Below are 20855 nucleotides of genomic sequence, written 5' to 3'. Positions count from 1 at the left end.
TATATACTCTGTGTAGGTCTGATAAAAGTATTCGAGTCAAAGTGTCATATGGATACAAATTCTCATGATTTTGTATTGTGTGTTTTTTCTCTGTTCTGCTTTATTGAAAGAAATCAGATGCTCTTCCTGAAACTTACCTTAGCTGATTCTTCAGCTAAACCAGACAGACTTCTGAAATTCTCAAATATTATCAAATCTTGTTGGTGCAGAGGTGGTGGAGCCCATTACCAACAGACTCACAGCTGAAATTGCTGTGAAAAGGGCTTCTACCAAATATTAACATGTGGGTGAAAATGTATACAATTGTAATATTTCCTTTTTTCCCATTGAAAGTATAACATATGTGGTGTGAGATAGAGGTCCTCATTTAATTGCATGAAACTCGGGCACTGGCGCAACAAACTGAACAAAGTTCAAGGGGGTATACGCTTTCTGTAGACACTTTATTTCCTCTTTTTCCATACTCTAAGAAATGATTTGGGAAACCTGTGGGACACTGGAGGTCATTATACATGAGCCTCTTTCTGCACCTTTTAAGCCATTGAAACCTAGTTGCCTTGTTACAAGGTCTAATATTACAGTAGGTGTGGTTTCCGTCTCCTAATTTCTGAGAATGATCAAATTGGGGAATAAGTTGTAGGGAATACCACTCTTGCACTTCTAAGAAAAGACTATCTCAAATGAAACTCGCTATAGAAAGACATCTTGTTGAAAAATTCTTTATTTTTTGTCATTTCTAAAGAAAAAACATTCATCAAGTCCTTCACAAATGTTTTGTTTGTGACTTTCTCTGTTGTTCCCTTTCACACTCAACTGAACTATGTGTTATGTCTTGTAAACGTAATCAAACATTTCACTTAGGTGTGTGGGTTAACACAAACCCATATTGTATGAAACATTCAGTTTTTCATTCAAGTTTTTTCTAACAATTGCATCCATGCTAGGACTACAGTAAACAACACTTTTTACTAAAGTAAATCAAATTGTTCATTAAACAAGACACATTGTTTTAAATGTATGCAATACGACGACACTAAAAACAACACTGAAACTTTTCATTGAAATACTGGACGAGATTGTGCATATTCAATGGATTTCTCCTGGTGCTTTTTTTCATCAGTCTTTTCATATTCTTGTTCTCTACTCAGGTGTCTCCTGTTCCTTTGGTGATGTCTGCTGTACACACATGGTATCATACACTTGAGCAAAGTGTGATACCACCGTTTGTTCTTCTCCTAAAATAAAGATGAACATTGACAAAAGTCAGAAGCACTCTTTTCTTTGACAGACGAACAAAACAATGCAAGAATAACCATACTCTCTGTTCCTTACTCATTTCTACCTGCCTGTTTGACCACTTTGTCTGCTTCAGTCAGGACAGGGTGCTGGGGCTGACTCTGAGCAATCTGAGAAGAGCTCTCTGTGATGTTCTCCCCTACAGTGGCTACATTGTACTCTGTTTGAAATCCAGGTATCGCCTCCGGTAAGTTCCTCGGTCCTTTTTGGGACTTGAAAGGGTAGAATCATTTTGTGACTACATTTCCTTGTCATGCACTGATATGTTCTGGTTTGTGTTCGATTACTGCAGGCGTTCAAGTACTTTCTTTTTGTTCTAGATTGGCAGTGTTTGAGATGGTAGGAACTTGTCATATTCTCAACTCTGAATGCTCTGTAAACATACTATTTTAGCAATTCTTAGAAATCTGAAAGCAGTGTTACCTGTATCATTTTTTGTCTTGGTAGTAGTATTGCAGCTCCAACATCAGCACTTAAATAATGGTTTGTGATGTTACTTGTCCTTGGAGTTAGTATACTCCTGAGAAGTCAAGAGAAATCTTACGTAAGCATTAATTATGTTTCACTTTTGAAAGCAAAGTACGTGTCAAGTACTTTGAAGGCATTTGTTGATACTTTTAAGCACTTTCGTTGATTATTATTATCCTTCAATAAGTTATTACAAGTCCAACATTCTCTACATGATCTCACTCCATATTCAGAATGTGGGAATACAATTGTTTTAAGGAAATGCCACTGAATAGATAGTAGCTGCACTCTACAAAGATGAATTTGCTAATTAATCAGTCAGGGACACAGCTTATACTTCAGTAGTCTTAGATCATGTAATGATGATTATTGTACTTTATAACTAGCAAAATCCCCATATCCTGTTCATTGCCCCTTTTTCAGTTATGTGGATTGACTTTTCCCTGAAGTGGTTAATTCTCACCTTGACATCTCATAGAACAACTGAATCTCTACCAAGGGTGAATGTGTCCTTCCTCTTAATGTCTAAAAGAAAAGGTTAAAATTCATTGAAGCAAAATGCAACAACCCAAAATGTTGGGGAGGTCGTTTCCACAGTTATTTCATATGACAGTGCTTGGAGTGAAACTACATGACCATGGTGAAGAAGAAAAAACACTTTACCTTGTTCCTCCTGACTGATGTCCTTATGCGTGTTTTGCACAGTTGAGCGTTTTGTGTCTTGTCGTCTGTGTAGGCAACAGCCCTCTTCCCTGGGATAGAACTAGATGATATTTAGACACGTTAATTTGACTTCTCCATTGCTCACATTGATGTGGATATGATTATAATGCTCTGTTTTGTGGGCTTCCCAAGAAAACAATAAATCCCTCACTACTTGTTCGAAATGCAGTAGCACAGATCCTAACAAATACAAGAAAGAGAATATCATTCCTGTTTTGAAAAAACTTCACTGGTCACCTGTATTATCTAGGATAAATTTGAAAGTTCTTTTACTTGTTTTTAAAGCTTTAAGCGACCTAGCACGTCTGTACCTTACTGAATGTCTGTCTTCATATGTTCCTATACGTGACCTGAGATCTGCACATACTGGCCTACTGCAAATACCACATGTGAAATGCAGAAAGAGTGGAGAGGCTGCTTTTTGTTTTTATGCTTCCAAATTATGAAACTCACTTCCACTTTTTATTAGGCAGCCAAGCTCGGTACATTGTTTTAAAAAACATTTGAAAATGTTGCTTTTAGTTAAAGTGGTTCTTTGTTCTTTCTATTTCTGTTTCTTTTTTTAGTTCTCTTTAATTGTTCTTATTTTATTACGACTTTCCTAATTTTTATTTATTTAATTGACATGTATGTTGCTTTACTGTATTGCTGTATTTTCCTTTACAACTGAAAGTATATCTCTCAATTTTAATATTTTATTTTTACGCTTGGTTTTTAAAGCACCAAAGCACTATTTGTATGAAAGGTGCTCTATAGATAAAGTTTATTATTATTCTTTTTAATATTATTATTATACTTTGTTACATTTTTGGTTAGGACAAAGATTCTAGTAGAGGTGGCCTCTTTTACCCCGTTCCAAAAAATTGGAAAACTACCTTCAGAATACACTGACAATGACCATCTACTGTCTCCTCTAACTGTGTATTGTCATCATGCATATCTTGTGTATTATTTATTGTAGTTGGTTTTGTCATTCTGTAAAGAAGCCACCTTTCAAGGCACTATATAAAATAATGTTTGTTATTATTATTTACATTTTTCATCGTTAAATCTGGCGAAGAGTCTTAAGAGAATATCAAAGAACACGTTGCTCTTACCTTTCCATTCCAAGAAATGCCCTCAGCTCGGATTGCAGAGATTGACCTCTCTGTCTCAAATTCTGAGAAACATAGACTCGATTGAAAAATGACCATTTCCTAAGATTCACATAACATCACCAGTCAACATTTGCCACTTGACATCAATAGAAACCATAGAGTACATGACATTTCCAATCAGTTTTCTTTCAAGGTACAATACCAATCGCCTTGCCAGAAGAGTTATACTGCGGTAGATAAATATTACAAATGTCAGATACACGCAGAGTTGTTTGGATTACTATGAAAAGATTGGCAAATATATTTATGTTCATTATATTTCTTGGAGTGACAGAGCTAAAGAGAAAACAATACTTACCTTTATCTCTGCAGACAGGATCGCAAGGGATTCCCTTATACTGGGTTCCTATGTAACAAATAATACATTATTCAAAAAACATGATATTTCTCTGTCCATTGGCAGCATGATTGTTTATCATTACAGTTTTAGTTAGCTTTAATTTTGTAAACCCCAAGTAAACATAGTTTGTGCCTTTCTCTGAACTTTTTGGCATTTCAATTCAGTTGTTTGTAAGCTTATTTTACAGTTGCTAGGTTGATGAAGTTCCTGAACTGTGCAGTATTTCTTTTGGGTTTGGTGCGAATCATATTCTAGCGGTTGGGGGAAAAAAGCACAGGTGCCATCCCACCATTAAACCCTGAAACTTACCTTAGCCGATTCTTCAACTAAACCAGACATGTTAACTAAGTGTTACAGTATGTTTCAAAGTGTGTATTTTAGCAAACACAACTGAAGTTCTGTTGTCTCCTTGGAGACACCTGGAACTGGTGTGATGCTGGTTCTATGACATCATTCGTTCTAAATGTAAATGCAGGTATTGGCAACACATAGTAAATTGATGTAAAGTTATGGATCCATTTATGATTTTCACTCAGTTTGAAAGAGTTCCTGTCGTGTGGTTAAACTTTGTGTTACGGAGGGTTAACTGGGGTTCTGGCTACTAGTTAGGCTTGGTCATTCAGTCATCTGGTTCATGAAATAGGAAGCTAAGAGATCTGTGTTTTAGTTTTACTGTTTGTTTTTGTTCCATAGAATAAGAAATGTTTCATTAATATTAGTAATAGAGTAGCTGTTTCTCTAAACAGTGTGTGTCAGTTTGCACTGCAGGTGTGCCAGGTAGAGACCATTTAAGAACCCAAAAATATGCTGTCATTTACTGCCGTGGCTAATTTCTGTTAACCTTGTCTCTCACTCACTTTGATGAGCAAAATGTTCATACATAAAGCATACATTTCTGATTGGTCAGAAGAAGCTTCTTAACATATAAGGTATAAAGAAAGTCAGAAAGTTAGGCACTTAGGTCAGCCTTAGGCAGTTAACCAAGACCATAATCCGATAAGAAGCTATTCCCTTTCATGTTGCTAAATCACATGTAGGATACATGAGTTACACCTCCACTTAAGAGACCTTAAAGAGACCTTGGCCAGCCAGGAGTGTAGAAAACCGTAAAACAGTTCTTGAGGACCTAATTGTTAACTCTTAACAGGCAAAGAACTTGAACTTGAACTTGAACTTGAACTTTATTGCCATATGTAACCGGTACTGGTACAATGGAATTCTTACTTACAGAAAGTCTCTCGATTGTAAAACAAGTGTAAAAACAAAACAAAGTGCAAACAGTGCATCAAGACAATGTGCAAACAATAGACAATGTGCAAGTAAACATGCAGGCAGTTTGAATGTAAACAATACAGACATGTAAACAATGACTGGAGACGTACAATAAATAAATTACAATGAGGTAGATGGTGATGGTGTGGGTGTGGTCCGAGGGGGATGGCTAAATGTGTTCGCCAGTCTCACTGCTTGTGGATAGAAGCTATTGAAGAATCTAGTGGTAAGTGTCCGTATGCTCTTATATCTCTTGCCTGAGGGCAGTGGGGTGAAGAGCTCATGCCCGGGGTGGTGACTGTCCTCTGTGATGGCCAGAATTCTACCACGGCAGCGGTCCTCATAGAGCTTTAGACGGGCATTTCTATGGACAACTTTGACTTTTCTGTGGGTCCAATGAAAATAAGTTTTTTAACTTATTCTTTGTTACAGTTTTCGAAAGTTTAAAGACATTCACTGAGTTGACGATAAAGGAAAAGTTTCATCTTTCACCTCTTGGAAGGTAGGCCGGTCAGAGGTACAATATATGTCTTCATGTCTTCATCCTCCATGTTTGTAACTACAGGTTTCACAGTGTTGAGCTAAGACACAAAAACACCTACAAATGGCAGATCCAAATGTATAAACCTGGGCTGAAAAAGTGTGTACAGTATATACTCTGTGTAGGTCTGATAAAAGTATTCGAGTCAAAGTGTCATATGGATACAAATTCTCATGATTTTGTATTGTGTGTTTTTTCTCTGTTCTGCTTTATTGAAAGAAATCAGATGCTCTTCCTGAAACTTACCTTAGCTGATTCTTCAGCTAAACCAGACAGACTTCTGAAATTCTCAAATATTATCAAATCCTGTTGGTGCAGAGGTGGTTGAGCCCATTACCAACAGACTCACAGCTGAAATTGCTGTGAAAAGGGCTTCTACCAAATATTAACATGTGGGTGAAAATGTATACAATTGTAATATTTCCTTTTTTCCCATTGAAAGTATAACATATGTGGTGTGAGATAGAGGTCCTCATTTAATTGCATGAAACTCTGGCACTGGCGCAACAAACTGAACAAAGTTCAAGGGGGTATACGCTTTCTGTAGACACTTTATTTCCTCTTTTTCCATACTCTAAGAAATGATTTGGGAAACCTGTGGGACACTGGAGGTCATTATACATGAGCCTCTTTCTGCACCTTTTAAGCCATTGAAACCTAGTTGCCTTGTTACAAGGTCTAATATTACAGTAGGTGTGGTTTCCGTCTCCTAATTTCTGAGAATGATCAAATTGGGGAATAAGTTGTAGGGAATACCACTCTTGCACTTCTAAGAAAAGACTATCTCAAATGAAACTCGCTATAGAAAGACATCTTGTTGAAAAATTCTTTATTTTTTGTCATTTCTAAAGAAAAAACATTCATCAAGTCCTTCACAAATGTTTTGTTTGTAACTTTCTCTGTTGTTCCCTTTCACACTCAACTGAACTATGTGTTATGTCTTGTAAACGTAATCAAACATTTCACTTAGGTGTGTGGGTTAACACAAACCCATATTGTATGAAACATTCAGTTTTTCATTCAAGTTTTTTCTAACAATTGCATCCATGCTAGGACTACAGTAAACAACACTTTTTACTAAAGTAAATCAAATTGTTCATTAAACAAGACACATTGTTTTAAATGTATGCAATACGACGACACTAAAAACAACACTGAAACTTTTCATTGAAATACTGGACGAGATTGTGCATATTCAATGGATTTCTCCTGGTGCTTTTTTTCATCAGTCTTTTCATATTCTTGTTCTCTACTCAGGTGTCTCCTGTTCCTTTGGTGATGTCTGCTGTACACACATGGTATCATACACTTGAGCAAAGTGTGATACCACCGTTTGTTCTTCTCCTAAAATAAAGATGAACATTGACAAAAGTCAGAAGCACTCTTTTCTTTGACAGACGAACAAAACAATGCAAGAATAACCATACTCTCTGTTCCTTACTCATTTCTACCTGCCTGCTTGACCACTTTGTCTGCTTCAGTCAGGACAGGGTGCTGGGGCTGACTCTGAGCAATCTGAGAAGAGCTCTCTGTGATCTTCTCCCCTACAGTGGCTACATTGTACTCTGTTTGAAATCCAGGTATCGCCTCCGGTAAGTTCCTCGGTCCTTTTTGGGACTTGAAAGGGTAGAATCATTTTGTGACTACATTTCCTTGTCATGCACTGATATGTTCTGGTTTGTGTTCGATTACTGCAGGCGTTCAAGTACTTTCTTTTTGTTCTAGATTGGCAGTGTTTGAGATGGTAGGAACTTGTCATATTCTCAACTCTGAATGCTCTGTAAACATACTATTTTAGCAATTCTTAGAAATCTGAAAGCAGTGTTACCTGTATCATTTTTTGTCTTGGTAGTAGTATTGCAGCTCCAACATCAGCACTTAAATAATGGTTTGTGATGTTACTTGTCCTTGGAGTTAGTATACTCCTGAGAAGTCAAGAGAAATCTTACGTAAGCATTAAATATGTTTCACTTTTGAAAGCAAAGTACGTGTCAAGTACTTTGAAGGCATTTGTTGATACTTTTAAGCACTTTCGTTGATTATTATTATCCTTCAATTAGTTATTACAAGTCCAACATTCTCTACATGATCTCACTCCATATTCAGAATGTGGGAATACAATTGTTTTAAGGAAATGCCACTGAATAGATAGTAGCTGCACTCTACAAAGATGAATTTGCTAATTAATCAGTCAGGGACACAGCTTATACTTCAGTAGTCTTAGATCATGTAATGATGATTATTGTACTTTATAACTAGCAAAATCCCCATATCCTGTTCATTGCCCCTTTTTCAGTTATGTGGATTGACTTATCCCTGAAGTGGTTAATTCTCACCTTGACATCTCATAGAACAACTGAATCTCTACCAAGGGTGAATGTGTCCTTCCTCTTAATGTCTAAAAGAAAAGGTTAAAATTCATTGAAGCAAAATGCAACAACCCAAAATGTTGGGGAGGTCGTTTCCACAGTTATTTCATATGACAGTGCTTGGAGTGAAACTACATGACCATGGTGAAGAAGAAAAAACACTTTACCTTGTTCCTCCTGACTGATGTCCTTATGCGTGTTTTGCACAGTTGAGCGTTTTGTGTCTTGTCGTCTGTGTAGGCAACAGCCCTCTTCCCTGGGATAGAACTAGATGATATTTAGACACGTTAATTTGACTTCTCCATTGCTCACATTGATGTGGATATGATTATAATGCTCTGTTTTGTGGGCTTCCCAAGAAAACAATAAATCCCTTACTACTTGTTCGAAATGCAGTAGCACAGATCCTAACAAATACAAGAAAGAGAATATCATTCCTGTTTTGAAAAAACTTCACTGGTCACCTGTATTATCTAGGATAAATTTGAAAGTTCTTTTACTTGTTTTTAAAGCTTTAAGCGACCTAGCACGTCTGTACCTTACTGAATGTCTGTCTTCATATGTTCCTATACGTGACCTGAGATCTGCACATACTGGCCTACTGCAAATACCACATGTGAAATGCAGAAAGAGTGGAGAGGCTGCTTTTTGTTTTTATGCTTCTAAATTATGAAACTCACTTCCACTTTTTATTAGGCAGTCAAGCTCGGTACATTGTTTTAAAAAAACATTTGAAAATGTTGCTTTAAGTTAAAGTGGTTCTTTGTTCTTTCTATTTCTGTTTCTTTTTTTAGTTCTCTTTAATTGTTCTTATTTTATTACGACTTTCCTAATTTTTATTTATTTAATTGACATGTATGTTGCTTTACTGTATTGCTGTATTTTCCTTTACAACTGAAAGTATATCTCTCAATTTTAATATTTTAATTTTACGCTTGGTTTTTAAAGCACCAAAGCACTATTTGTATGAAAGGTGCTCTATAGATAAAGTTTATTATTATTATTTTTAATATTATTATTATACTTTGTTACATTTTTGGTTAGGACAAAGATTCTAGTAGAGGTGGCCTCTTTTACCCCGTTCCAAAAAATTGGAAAACTACCTTCAGAATACACTGACAATGACCATCTACTGTCTCCTCTAACTGTGTATTGTCATCATGCATATCTTGTGTAATATTTATTGTAGTTGGTTTTGTCATTCTGTAAAGAAGCCGCCTTTCAAGGCACTATATAAAATAATGTTTGTTTTATTATTTACATTTTTCATCGTTAAATCTGGCGAAGAGTCTTAAGAGAATATCAAAGAACACGTTGCTCTTACCTTTCCATTCCAAGAAATGCCCTCAGCTCGGATTGCAGAGATTGACCTCTCTGTCTAAAATTCTGAGAAACATAGACTCGATTGAAAAATGACCATTTCCTAAGATTCACATAACATCACCAGTCAACATTTGCCACTTGACATCAATAGAAACCATAGAGTACATGACATTTCCAATCAGTTTTCTTTCAAGGTACAATACCAATCGCCTTGCCAGAAGAATTATACTGCGGTAGATAAATATTACAAATGTCAGATACACGCAGAGTTGTTTGGATTACTATGAAAAGATTGGCAAATATATTTATGTTCATTATATTTCTTGGAGTGACAGAGCTAAAGAGAAAACAATACTTACCTTTATCTCTGCAGACAGGATCGCAAGGGATTCCCTTATACTGGGTTCCTATGTAACAAATAATACATTATTCAAAAAACATGATATTTCTCTGTCCATTGGCAGCATGATTGTTTATCATTACAGTTTTAGTTAGCTTTAATTTTGTAAACCCCAAGTAAACATAGTTTGTGCCTTTCTCTGAACTTTTTGGCATTTCAATTCAGTTGTTTGTAAGCTTATTTTACAATTGCTAGGTTGATGAAGTTCCTGAACTGTGCAGTATTTCTTTTGGGTTTGGTGCGAATCATATTCTAGCGGTTGGGGGAAAAAAGCACAGGTGCCATCCCACCATTAAACCCTGAAACTTACCTTAGTCGATTCTTCAACTAAACCAGACATGTTAACTAAGTGTTACAGTATGTTTCAAAGTGTGTATTTTAGCAAACACAACTGAAGTTCTGTTGTCTCCTTGGAGACACCTGGAACTGGTGTGATGCTGGTTCTATGACATCATTCGTTCTAAATGTAAATGCAGGTATTGGCACAACATAGTAAATTGATGTAAAGTTATGGATCCATTTATGATTTTCACTCAGTTTGAAAGAGTTCCTGTCGTGTGGTTAAACTTTGTGTTACGGAGGGTTAACTGGGGTTCTGGCTACTAGTTAGGCTTGGTCATTCAGTCATCTGGTTCATGAAATAGGAAGCTAAGAGATCTGTGTTTTAGTTTTACTGTTTGTTTTTGTTCCATAGAATAAGAAATGTTTCATTAATATTAGTAATAGAGTAGCTGTTTCTCTAAACAGTGTGTGTCAGTTTGCACTGCAGGTGTGCCAGGTAGAGACCATTTAAGAACCCAAAAATATGCTGTCATTTACTGCCGTGGCTAATTTCTGTTAACCTTGTCTCTCACTCACTTTGATGAGCAAAATGTTCATACATAAAGCATACATTTCTGATTGGTCAGAAGAAGCTTCTTAACATATAAGGTATAAAGAAAGTCAGAAAGTTAGGCACTTAGGTCAGCCTTAGGCAGTTAACCAAGACCATAATCCGATAAGAAGCTATTCCCTTTCATGTTGCTAAATCACATGTAGGATACATGAGTTACACCTCCACTTAAGAGACCTTAAAGAGACCTTGGCCAGCCAGGAGTGTAGAAAACCGTAAAACAGTTCTTGAGGACCTAATTGTTAACTCTTAACAGGCAAAGAACTTGAACTTGAACTTGAACTTTATTGCCATATGTAACCGGTACTGGTACAATGGAATTCTTACTTACAGAAAGTCTCTCGATTGTAAAACAAGTGTAAAAACAAAACAAAGTGCAAACAGTGCATCAAGACAATGTGCAAACAATAGACAATGTGCAAGTAAACATGCAGGCAGTTTGAATGTAAACAATACAGACATGTAAACAATGACTGGAGACGTACAATAAATAAATTACAATGAGGTAGATGGTGATGGTGTGGGTGTGGTCCGAGGGGGATGGCTAAATGTGTTCGCCAGTCTCACTGCTTGTGGATAGAAGCTATTGAAGAATCTAGTGGTAAGTGTCCGTATGCTCTTATATCTCTTGCCTGAGGGCAGATGGGGTGAAGAGCTCATGCCCGGGGTGGTGACTGTCCTCTGTGATGGCCAGAATTCTACCATGGCAGCGGTCCTCATAGAGCTGTTTAATCTCGGTGAGACCGCAGCCAATGATCTTCTGGGCCATATTGACCATTCTCTGCAGTGCCTTTCTTTCTCGCGAAGAGGTGTTGCCATACCACACGGTGATCCCGTTGGTGAGGACGCTCTCGATAGTGCAGCGGTAGAAGTTCACCAACACATGTATTGGCATCCCCCATCGCTTGAGGCACCTTAAGAAATAGAGGCGCTGCTGAGCCTTCTTCATGATAGAGTCAGTGTTCACAGTCCAGGTTAGATCTTTAGAGATGTGAATCTTTAGAAAGGTTCCTTCAGTCCTATGAGAAATATTTTAGAATTGAACTAAAGTGTGTTTCCGATACAGGAGCATATGTCTGTCAGGGCCTGTTGGAGAGGCCCTGGATGAGAACCCCTGGCTGCAGTTCCACATCCCCCTGAAAGTAAATAGAGCCATAAGCACTGAGCTAAGGACACTGCTCCAGGACATGCTGGCTGTCGATCCTGACCAGCGACCAGAAGCCATCCAGCAGAAGAAGCAAGTCAGGCAAGCCATGGCACGAGAGAAAACATCTTTGTAGTGACTGATAGCAAGATGTCCGTGACCAAGGGCAATTCGTCCGAGTAAAGTCTGATTTCATTTTTATGTCCCGAAAGGCCACTGCCTTTGTGCTGTAGATTTCTGATTTAGACGGGCATTTCTATGGACAACTTTGACTTTTCTGTGGGTCCAATGAAAATAAGTGTTTTAACTTATTCTTTGTTACAGTTTTCGAAAGTTTAAAGACATTCACTGAGTTGACGATAAAGGAAAAGTTTCATCTTTCACCTCTTGGAAGGTAGGCCGGTCAGAGGTACAATATATGTCTTCATGTCTTCATCCTCCATGTTTGTAACTACAGGTTTCACAGTGTTGAGCTAAGACACAAAAACACCTACAAATGGCAGTTCCAAATGTATAAACCTGGGCTGAAAAAGTGTGTACAGTATATACTCTGTGTAGGTCTGATAAAAGTATTCGAGTCAAAGTGTCATATGGATACAAATTCTCATGATTTTGTATTGTGTGTTTTTTCTCTGTTCTGCTTTATTGAAAGAAATCAGATGCTCTTCCTGAAACTTACCTTAGCTGATTCTTCAGCTAAACCAGACAGACTTCTGAAATTCTCAAATATTATCAAATCTTGTTGGTGCAGAGGTGGTGGAGCCCATTACCAACAGACTCACAGCTGAAATTGCTGTGAAAAGGGCTTCTACCAAATATTAACATGTGGGTGAAAATGTAAACAATTGTAATATTTCCTTTTTTCCCATTGAAAGTATAACATATGTGGTGTGAGAAAGAGGTCCTCATTTCTCATTAAAACTCTGGCACTGGCGCAACAAACTGAACAAAGTTCAAGGGGGTATACGCTTTCTGTAGACACTTTATTTCCTCTTTTTCCATACTCTAAGAAATGATTTGGGAAACCTGTGGGACACTGGAGGTCATTATACATGAGCCTCTTTCTGCACCTTTTAAGCCATTGAAACCTAGTTGCCTTGTTACAAGGTCTAATATTACAGTAGGTGTGGTTTCCGTCTCCTAATTTCTGAGAATGATCAAATTGGGGAATAAGTTGTAGGGAATACCACTCTTGCACTTCTAAGAAAAGACTATCTCAAATGAAACTCGCTATAGAAAGACATCTTGTTGAAAAATTCTTTATTTTTTGTCATTTCTAAAGAAAAAACATTCAAGTCCTTCACAAATGTTTTGTTTGTGACTTTCTCTGTTGTTCCCTTTCACACTCAACTGAACTATGTGTTATGTCTTGTAAACGTAATCAAACATTTCACTTAGGTGTGTGGGTTAACACAAACCCATATTGTATGAAACATTCAGTTTTTCATTCAAGTTTTTTCTAACAATTGCATCCATGCTAGGACTACAGTAAACAACACTTTTTACTAAAGTAAATGAAATTGTTAATTAAACAAGACACATTGTTTTAAATGTATGCAATACGACGACACTAAAAACAACACTGAAACTTTTCATTGAAATACTGGACGAGATTGTGCATATTCAATGGATTTCTCCTGGTGCTTTTTTTCATCAGTCTTTTCATATTCTTGTTCTCTACTCAGGTGTCTCCTGTTCCTTTGGTGATGTCTGCTGTACACACATGGTATCATACACTTGAGCAAAGTGTGATACCACCGTTTGTTCTTCTCCTAAAATAAAGATGAACATTGACAAAAGTCAGAAGCACTCTTTTCTTTGATAGACGAACAAAACAATGCAAGAATAACCATACTCTCTGTTCCTTACTCATTTCTACCTGCCTGTTTGACCACTTTGTCTGTTTCAGTCAGGACAGGGTGCTGGGGCTGACTCTGAGCAATCTGAGAAGAGCTCTCTGTGATCTTCTCCCCTACAGTGGCTACATTGTACTCTGTTTGAAATCCAGGTATCGCCTCCGGTAAGTTCCTCGGTCCTTTTTGGGACTTGAAAGGGTAGAATCATTTTGTGACTACATTTCCTTGTCATGCACTGATATGTTCTGGTTTGTGTTCCATTACTGTAGGCGTTCAAGTACTTTCTTTTTGTTCTAGATTGGCAGTGTTTGAGATGGTAGGATCTTGTCATATTCTCAGCTTATTTTCTCTATGAGACTCTGAATGCTCTGTAAACATACTATTTTAGCAATTCTTAGAAATCTGAAAGCAGTGTTACCTGTATCATTTTTTGTCTTGGTAGTAGTATTGCAGCTCCAACATCAGCACTTAAATAATGGTTTGTGATGTTACTTGTCCTTGGAGTTAGTATACTCCTGAGAAGTCAAGAGAAATCTTACGTAAGCATTAATTATGTTTCACTTTTGAAAGCAAAGTACGTGTCAAGTACTTTGAAGGCATTTGTTGATACTTTTAAGCACTTTCGTTGATTATTATTATCCTTCAATTAGTTATTACAAGTCCAACATTCTCTACATGATCTCACTCCATATTTAGAATGTGGGAATACAGTTGTTTTAAGGAAATGCCACTGAATAGATAGTAGCTGCACTCTACAAAGATGAATTTGCTAATTAATCAGTCAGGGACACAGCTTATACTTCAGTAGTCTTAGATCATTTAATGATGATTATTGTACTTTATAACTAGCAAAATCCCCATATCCTGTTCATTGCCCCTTTTTCAGTCATGTGGATTGACTTATGCCTGAAGTGGTTAATTCTCACCTTGACATCTCATAGAACAACTGAATCTCTACCAAGGGTGAATGTGTCCTTCCTCTTAATGTCTAAAAGAAAAGGTTAAAATTCATTGAAGCAAAATGCAACAACCCAAAATGTTGGGGAGGTCGTTTCCACAGTTATTTCATATGACAGTGCTTGGAGTGAAACTACATGACCATGGTGAAGAAGTAAAAACACTTTACCCTGTTCCTCCTGACTGATGTCCTTATGCGTGTTTTGCACAGTTGAGCGTTTTGTGTCTTGTCGTCTGTGTAGGCAACAGCCCTCTTCCCTGGGATAGAACTAGATGATATTTAGACACGTTAATTTGACTTCTCCATTGCTCACATTGATGTGGATATGATTTTATTGCTCTGTTTTGTGAGCTTCCCAAGAAAACAATAAATCCCTTACTACTTGTTTGAAATGCAGTAGCACAGATCCTAACAAATACAAGAAAGAGAATATCATTCCTGTTTTGAAAAAACTTCACTGGTCACCTGTATTATCGAGGATAAATTTGAAAGTTCTTTTACTTGTTTTTAAAGCTTTAAGCGACCTAGGACGTCTGTACCTTACTGAATGTCTGTCTTCATATGTTCCTATATGTGACCTGAGATCTGCACATACTGGCCTACTGCAAATACCACATGTGAAATGCAGAAAGAGTGGAGAGGCTGCTTTTTGTTTTTATGCTTCTAAATTATGAAACTCACTTCCACTTTTTATTAGGCAGTCAAGCTCGGTACATTGTTTTAAAAAACATTTGAAAATGTTGCTTTTATTTAAAGTGGTTCTTTGTTCTTTCTATTTCTGTTTCTTTTTTTAGTTCTCTTTAATTGTTCTTATTTTATTACGACTTTCCTAATTTTTATTTATTTAATTGACATGTATGTTGCTTTACTGTATTGCTGTATTTTCCTTTACAACTGAAAGTATATCTCTCAATTTTAATATTTTATTTTTACGTTTGGTTTTTAAAGCACCAAAGCACTATTTGTATGAAAGGTGCTCTATAGATAAAGTTTATCATTATTATTTTTAATATTATTATTATACTTTGTTACATTTTTGGTTAGGACAAAGATTCTAGTAGAGGTGGCCTCTTTTACCCCGTTCCAAAAAATTGGAAAACTACCTTCAGAGTACACTGACAATGACCATCTACTGTCTCCTCTAACTGTGTATTGTCATCATGCATATCTTGTGTATTATTTATTGTAGTTGGTTTTGTCATTCTGTAAAGAAGCCACCTTTCAAGGCACTATATCAAATAATGTTTGTTATTATTATTTACATTTTTCATCGTAAAATCTGGCGAAGAGTCTTAAGAGAAATCAAAGAACACGTTGCTCTTACCCTTCCATTCTAAGAAATGCCCTCAGCTCGGATTGCAGAGATTGACCTCTCTGTCTCAAATTCTGAGAAACATAGACTCGATTGAAAAATGACAATTTCCTATGATTCACATAACATCACCAGTCAACATTTGCCACTTGACATTGAAGAATGATGTGAAGACGGGGGTTTGAATTTAATCCTTTCTGTAGGGGGTTTAGACTTCTAAGTCACAAGCTGGGGTTTATGGCAGGAAAGGGGGTTAACTGATAAGGACTGCAGATGCAAGCTAGGAACCCCCCTGGGTGTAATCTTAAACTGACCATTTGTCCAGAACATCGTAAACTGGCCAAATACCATGAACCCCCCTCTTTACCATCAGACCAAGTGACGTCAGAAACGGAGAAGAAAACACTATATAACCCAAAAGTTTGTAACAGTACGGCTAACAATACTTCGGTTTTGTTGTTTCTTGCGGGAAACAAGACTTCGGCTTTATTGTTCCTTGCATGCAATAAACTCATTTGTTTTACTTCATCTCGGGATCAAGAACCTTATTTCTTCTGTTACAACAGTCCCCTACAAGTCTGATGTGCCCTACCGCTGAGCAATTTCCATATGAGAATAGCCAGAGTGGAAACCCTCAGCTGGTGCCCTGTGAACTGTGTCACAGGAAGTTTGCTGTAGAGAGGTTGGAGAAACACAGCAAGATCTGCAAGAAGCTTCAGAATTCAAAGAGGAAGGTTTTTGACTCTTTCAAGCACAGGGCCAAGGGAACAGAACTGGAGACATACATCCATAAGAAGAAGGTTAGACCGCCAATCGTGGTAAGGGCTATCCTTAAACTCTTTCCAAGCTTCCCTTGTTTTCTCCTAGAGTCAGACTCAGCTTATAAATCAATGTAAACAATAAATAAGTGTTTTATGAAGTACTCTTCTGAAAAACTGCCGCAAAGGCACATTTGCCAGACAGAATAAATGGGTCTTAGTGACTTCTGAATTCTGTTGTAAAAATCTACATGAGATATCAAGCAAATAGCACTCACGGGAAACAAAACCATAACTAAATTGTACTCTCTACCCAATGACATGAAAGGTAGGCCCAGAAAGCTAAGTTATTACTGTATTGATATTTTCTTGCCTTGTGAATGGTTTGCGACCAGACTGTGTACGCAGTGCTAGTCTGGACTTTTTCTGGAAGCTGTTTCATTGGTTTCATTTCCTGTTCCCAGCTGAGAAAGAACAACTGGAGGCAGAAGCACGAGGATTTCATTCGGAGCATCAAATAGGCCAGGGAGGTGCAGCAGGTGATCACGCAAGGAGGGAAAGTTGTGAACCTGCCCCAGCCCCCCGCGAATCCAAACCCCGACTACGTGCCCTGCCCTCACTGCGGCCGGCGCTTTGCCCCCAGGCCGGCACAGAGGCACATCCCCAAGTGTCAGCACATCAGGAGCCGCCCTCCTCCTCCTCCTCACAGATGAAAACTGATGTGAAGAAGAGTAAAAGAGTCATGATCTTGGCTCACGACTCACGTCCTGCTTTTTCTTTTTAGAAATATATTTAGCACAGTTCATCCGTATGATGATAAAAAAATGTTACCTTGTTTTAATAAAATGATTTTTTTTTGGTGGACTGGTGTTTGCGTAACTGTGGTTATTTCAGTTTTTTTCCCTTGCGAAAATGTGTGTCGACCGTGAAAATAAATTTCAAGCTGTTCTTATCATTCATACACCTTGACCTCCTAAAAATAATTGTTCAACCTGGAACGTACAATTAGCAGGCAATAGAACAGGTCACATTGGCCTTGGAACCATCAAAAAGTAGTATTCACACATTCTCTGCATCAATTTTCCTTTAAAACAACTGAAAAAGCAAGGTAAAGTGTGATTGATTTTTTTAATGAAAGTTATTTGATTTAATTTATTTAATTTTCATAATATTTGAAATATGTTGGGATTAATGTGACTCAATATTATCTGCAGCTCTTACACTCCAGGCACCTGATAAAGTGGAACGCAGTGTCTTTGCCTTACATGGCGCTCAGCTCTTCCTCGATCCCAGCAGAAGCAGCAGCCTCCGGGTCCTGCCTCATGCACAGCTTAAAATGCAACACCGAGTAATACAACAAACAACAGGGAAAACCATTCACGATCAGACACATCCATTGATTGCTGGCTCTCAGTAAAGGGACATTGCTGTGGTCCACGCATGAATCTGTTTTCTAAGTGCCTTATCCAATACAGTGTTGAGGCCAGTTTTCCCAGAAGCCATCTAAAGGGGAACACACAATAACTTGTAAAACCTCCAATTTACATCACAAAATAGACTACATTTCAAGGTTAAAGAATTACCATGTTCTGCGATTCAGAACGAGGCAGCAAAACTTCCTGTAATCTGATGTGGCCCTGTGACATTGTAAAGGAGCAGGCTTGTGAATACATCTCGTTTAATCCAATGGAAATATTGCTCTCAACTTTTTTACATTTTTGCCAATAAATAATATTACATTGTTAACTCTGCATAAAGAACCTTGGAATGGAACGTTTTTTGCAGTGAAATGTTTGCTGCATAACCTATACCTTTTCTCTCCTACATCACATTGCATTAGTCATTACAGTGATTAGTGAGCAGGAAGGGCTGCATCACATCGCAATTTGTGTGGAACTTGAATGTGAATTTGTTACAACATGGCGTAACTTACAGTACTTTCACAAAATTCATGATTTTGTGCTCAATTTTGAGTTTATAAAGTTTTTCTATAATGTCAATGATTTTATTTTGTGACTGAAATTAAATACTTTTGTGTCTGCAAAATTGGGACTGTAGTTCCACCTTAACCTACTAGTACTGTATGTCTTTGGACTGTGGGAAGAAACTGGAGCACCTGGAAGAAATCCACACAAATGAAGGGAGAACATACAATTCCATCCAGACTGCACCCCAGGAATTTAACCCAGGACCCCAGCTCTGTGAACCACGGTGCCACCTCATTGCTATAGTCACTATAATTAATGTCAAAACTCATTTGCAAATGAGCCGCCTGGGATCCAAAAGGATCAAGACAAGGATCCAAACAAAGCACTATCCCAAAGCTTGGCTTTGTACAGTATATCATACAGGGCTTGATGCAGAAGGCAGATAATCTAAGTCCATGGAATAATTGCTAAGGGAAAGTGACTTTGTGTTTTTGGAGTGAAGTCACTCAACATGGAGCTGTGTTAGTGAAATGATTGTTCTGATGTACGGCTGATGTCCAAACACTGAAAATATGATTGTGTATGCAATCGCACTCCCGAGCTCCATTGAGTATGGTTAAAATAACTTTTTATAGTTCATCACATTCAAAGTGTGTGTACCTGATGAAAGTGTAACACGCATTTGGAGGAGTTATTCAGGATTTTCTTTCATTCAACTATTTCAAGACCCATTATTTTCAGATGTTGTAGTATACGTGAATAATGAAAGGCCTTCATATTACACAATGAAGGAATGACTTCGCAGGTGTGAAGAATAAAAGATTAATTCATCTCACTTTGGGGAGTTTCACAATGGCCCTCCTTAAAGAAATGTGGGTTTGATTAAAGGAGTGAAGAAAAAGCACTGAATAATATTTGCTTCTGTAAACGTAATCATCTCAAAATATGGTTGAAGAAATTGAAGAAGTGTATTAAACATAATCCAAAACGTATACGGTCAATTTAAGTACAACCAGAATTCTAGTGTTTATGCAATGCATCTGTGGGTTGATATGAAACTTAAACTAAACGAGGTTATCGAGAGCATATTCAGAGTACGGCTGTGGCCAGTTGTACTGTGAACTGCGAGGACCGTATCTTATCCTGAACTGGCTGTGCGAATACCGTCCTCTGCTGGCAGAAGGAATAGATTACAATGGCACTGTATTGGCGATTAGTCCTATTGCTAGAATATTGAAACAACAAGGAGTCCGCGGAGTCAAGCAATGCTGAATGAACAAGTACCTGAAATTCAATAGGATTTTGTGTATTGATTACAAATAGGTGTGAAATTCTCATGTACAGTGGTATTCATGGATTCCTTACACAAGCAGCCGTTGTTATGATACTTTCGTAATCTGAATATAAATCTCTTATCTACTTGAAACTGTAATTATTGAATAGATTAATGTCTTTGAAATGCTTCATTAACTGGGCAGTTTCCATGTTTGGAAATGTTTTTATTTTGATTGCTGATTGCTAGATACTGTATGTTTAATAGGCATGCTGTTAATATTTTCTACAAGAGCCATATAAGACAGTTATGCTGTAGTAAGTTCTATATAAGTTATATAACATAAGTTATATTTTGTTCTGAGGTCAATTTGAATCTCATACTAAATTACTGGTGTCCTTTTATCTGAGAAACACTACCTGATTGATCACCTGATGCCTAGAAATTAGCATGCACAGTAGCCCAGCGTTTAGCATTGCTAGCTCACAGTGCTGAGGCCCTGGGTACACTTCTGGACCTGGGGTGCTATCTGTATGGAGCTTGTATGTTCTCCCCATGTTTGCATGAGTTTGCTTTGGGTGCTCCGGCTTCCTCCCACAGTTCAAAGAACTACTGGTAGGTTAATTGGCTTCTGGGATAATTGGTGAGTGTCTGTGTCTTCCCTGCATTGGACAACCATCCAGTCCCAGGTATCTCCTGCTTATTACTTTCTGAGGCTCTGGCTCCCCCGTGCCCCGCGACCCCCTGACCCCCTGACCCTGAATTGGATGAAGCGGTTAGAAAATGGGTGGTTTCTGTTATGCAATGGTCATGCTCTGCCATAGCAACAACTTGTAAAAAATGCA

The 20855-nt window shown here is 37.7% G+C and overlaps 4 long non-coding RNA genes across 4 annotated transcripts; 1 reads left to right on the top strand and 3 right to left on the bottom strand.

The window, feature by feature from the left end:
- Positions 1–705: 705 nt before the first annotated feature.
- Positions 706–4431, bottom strand: LOC148645873 (uncharacterized). Its single transcript, XR_015928071.1, has 6 exons — positions 3943–4431; positions 3585–3646; positions 2428–2527; positions 2228–2289; positions 1720–1816; positions 706–1508 (listed from the first exon to the last, which is right to left on the bottom strand). It is a non-coding gene; the product is annotated as an uncharacterized LOC148645873 (long non-coding RNA).
- Positions 4432–7243: 2812 nt separating this feature from the next.
- On the bottom strand, positions 7244–9898 carry LOC148645872 (uncharacterized). The gene is made up of 6 exons (XR_015928174.1): positions 9849–9898; positions 9491–9552; positions 8334–8433; positions 8134–8195; positions 7626–7722; positions 7244–7414 (listed from the first exon to the last, which is right to left on the bottom strand). It is a non-coding gene; the product is annotated as an uncharacterized LOC148645872 (long non-coding RNA).
- A 3272-nt stretch (positions 9899–13170) lies between these two features.
- LOC148645871 (uncharacterized) lies at positions 13171–14880 on the bottom strand. Its single transcript, XR_015928171.1, has 3 exons — positions 14708–14880; positions 14200–14296; positions 13171–13970 (listed from the first exon to the last, which is right to left on the bottom strand). It is a non-coding gene; the product is annotated as an uncharacterized LOC148645871 (long non-coding RNA).
- A 1288-nt stretch (positions 14881–16168) lies between these two features.
- Positions 16169–17671, top strand: LOC148645870 (uncharacterized). The gene is made up of 2 exons (XR_015928170.1): positions 16169–16869; positions 17274–17671. It is a non-coding gene; the product is annotated as an uncharacterized LOC148645870 (long non-coding RNA).
- The last annotated feature ends 3184 nt before the right edge of the window (positions 17672–20855 follow it).

Source organism: Lepisosteus platostomus, chromosome 18 (genome assembly GCF_059453375.1).
Source record: "Lepisosteus platostomus isolate fLepPlt1 chromosome 18, fLepPlt1.hap1, whole genome shotgun sequence".
NCBI classification, from domain to species: Eukaryota; Metazoa; Chordata; class Actinopteri; order Semionotiformes; family Lepisosteidae; genus Lepisosteus; species Lepisosteus platostomus.
Note: the sequence above shows the minus strand (reverse complement) of the source record. Positions and strands in the feature narration are given on the sequence as shown.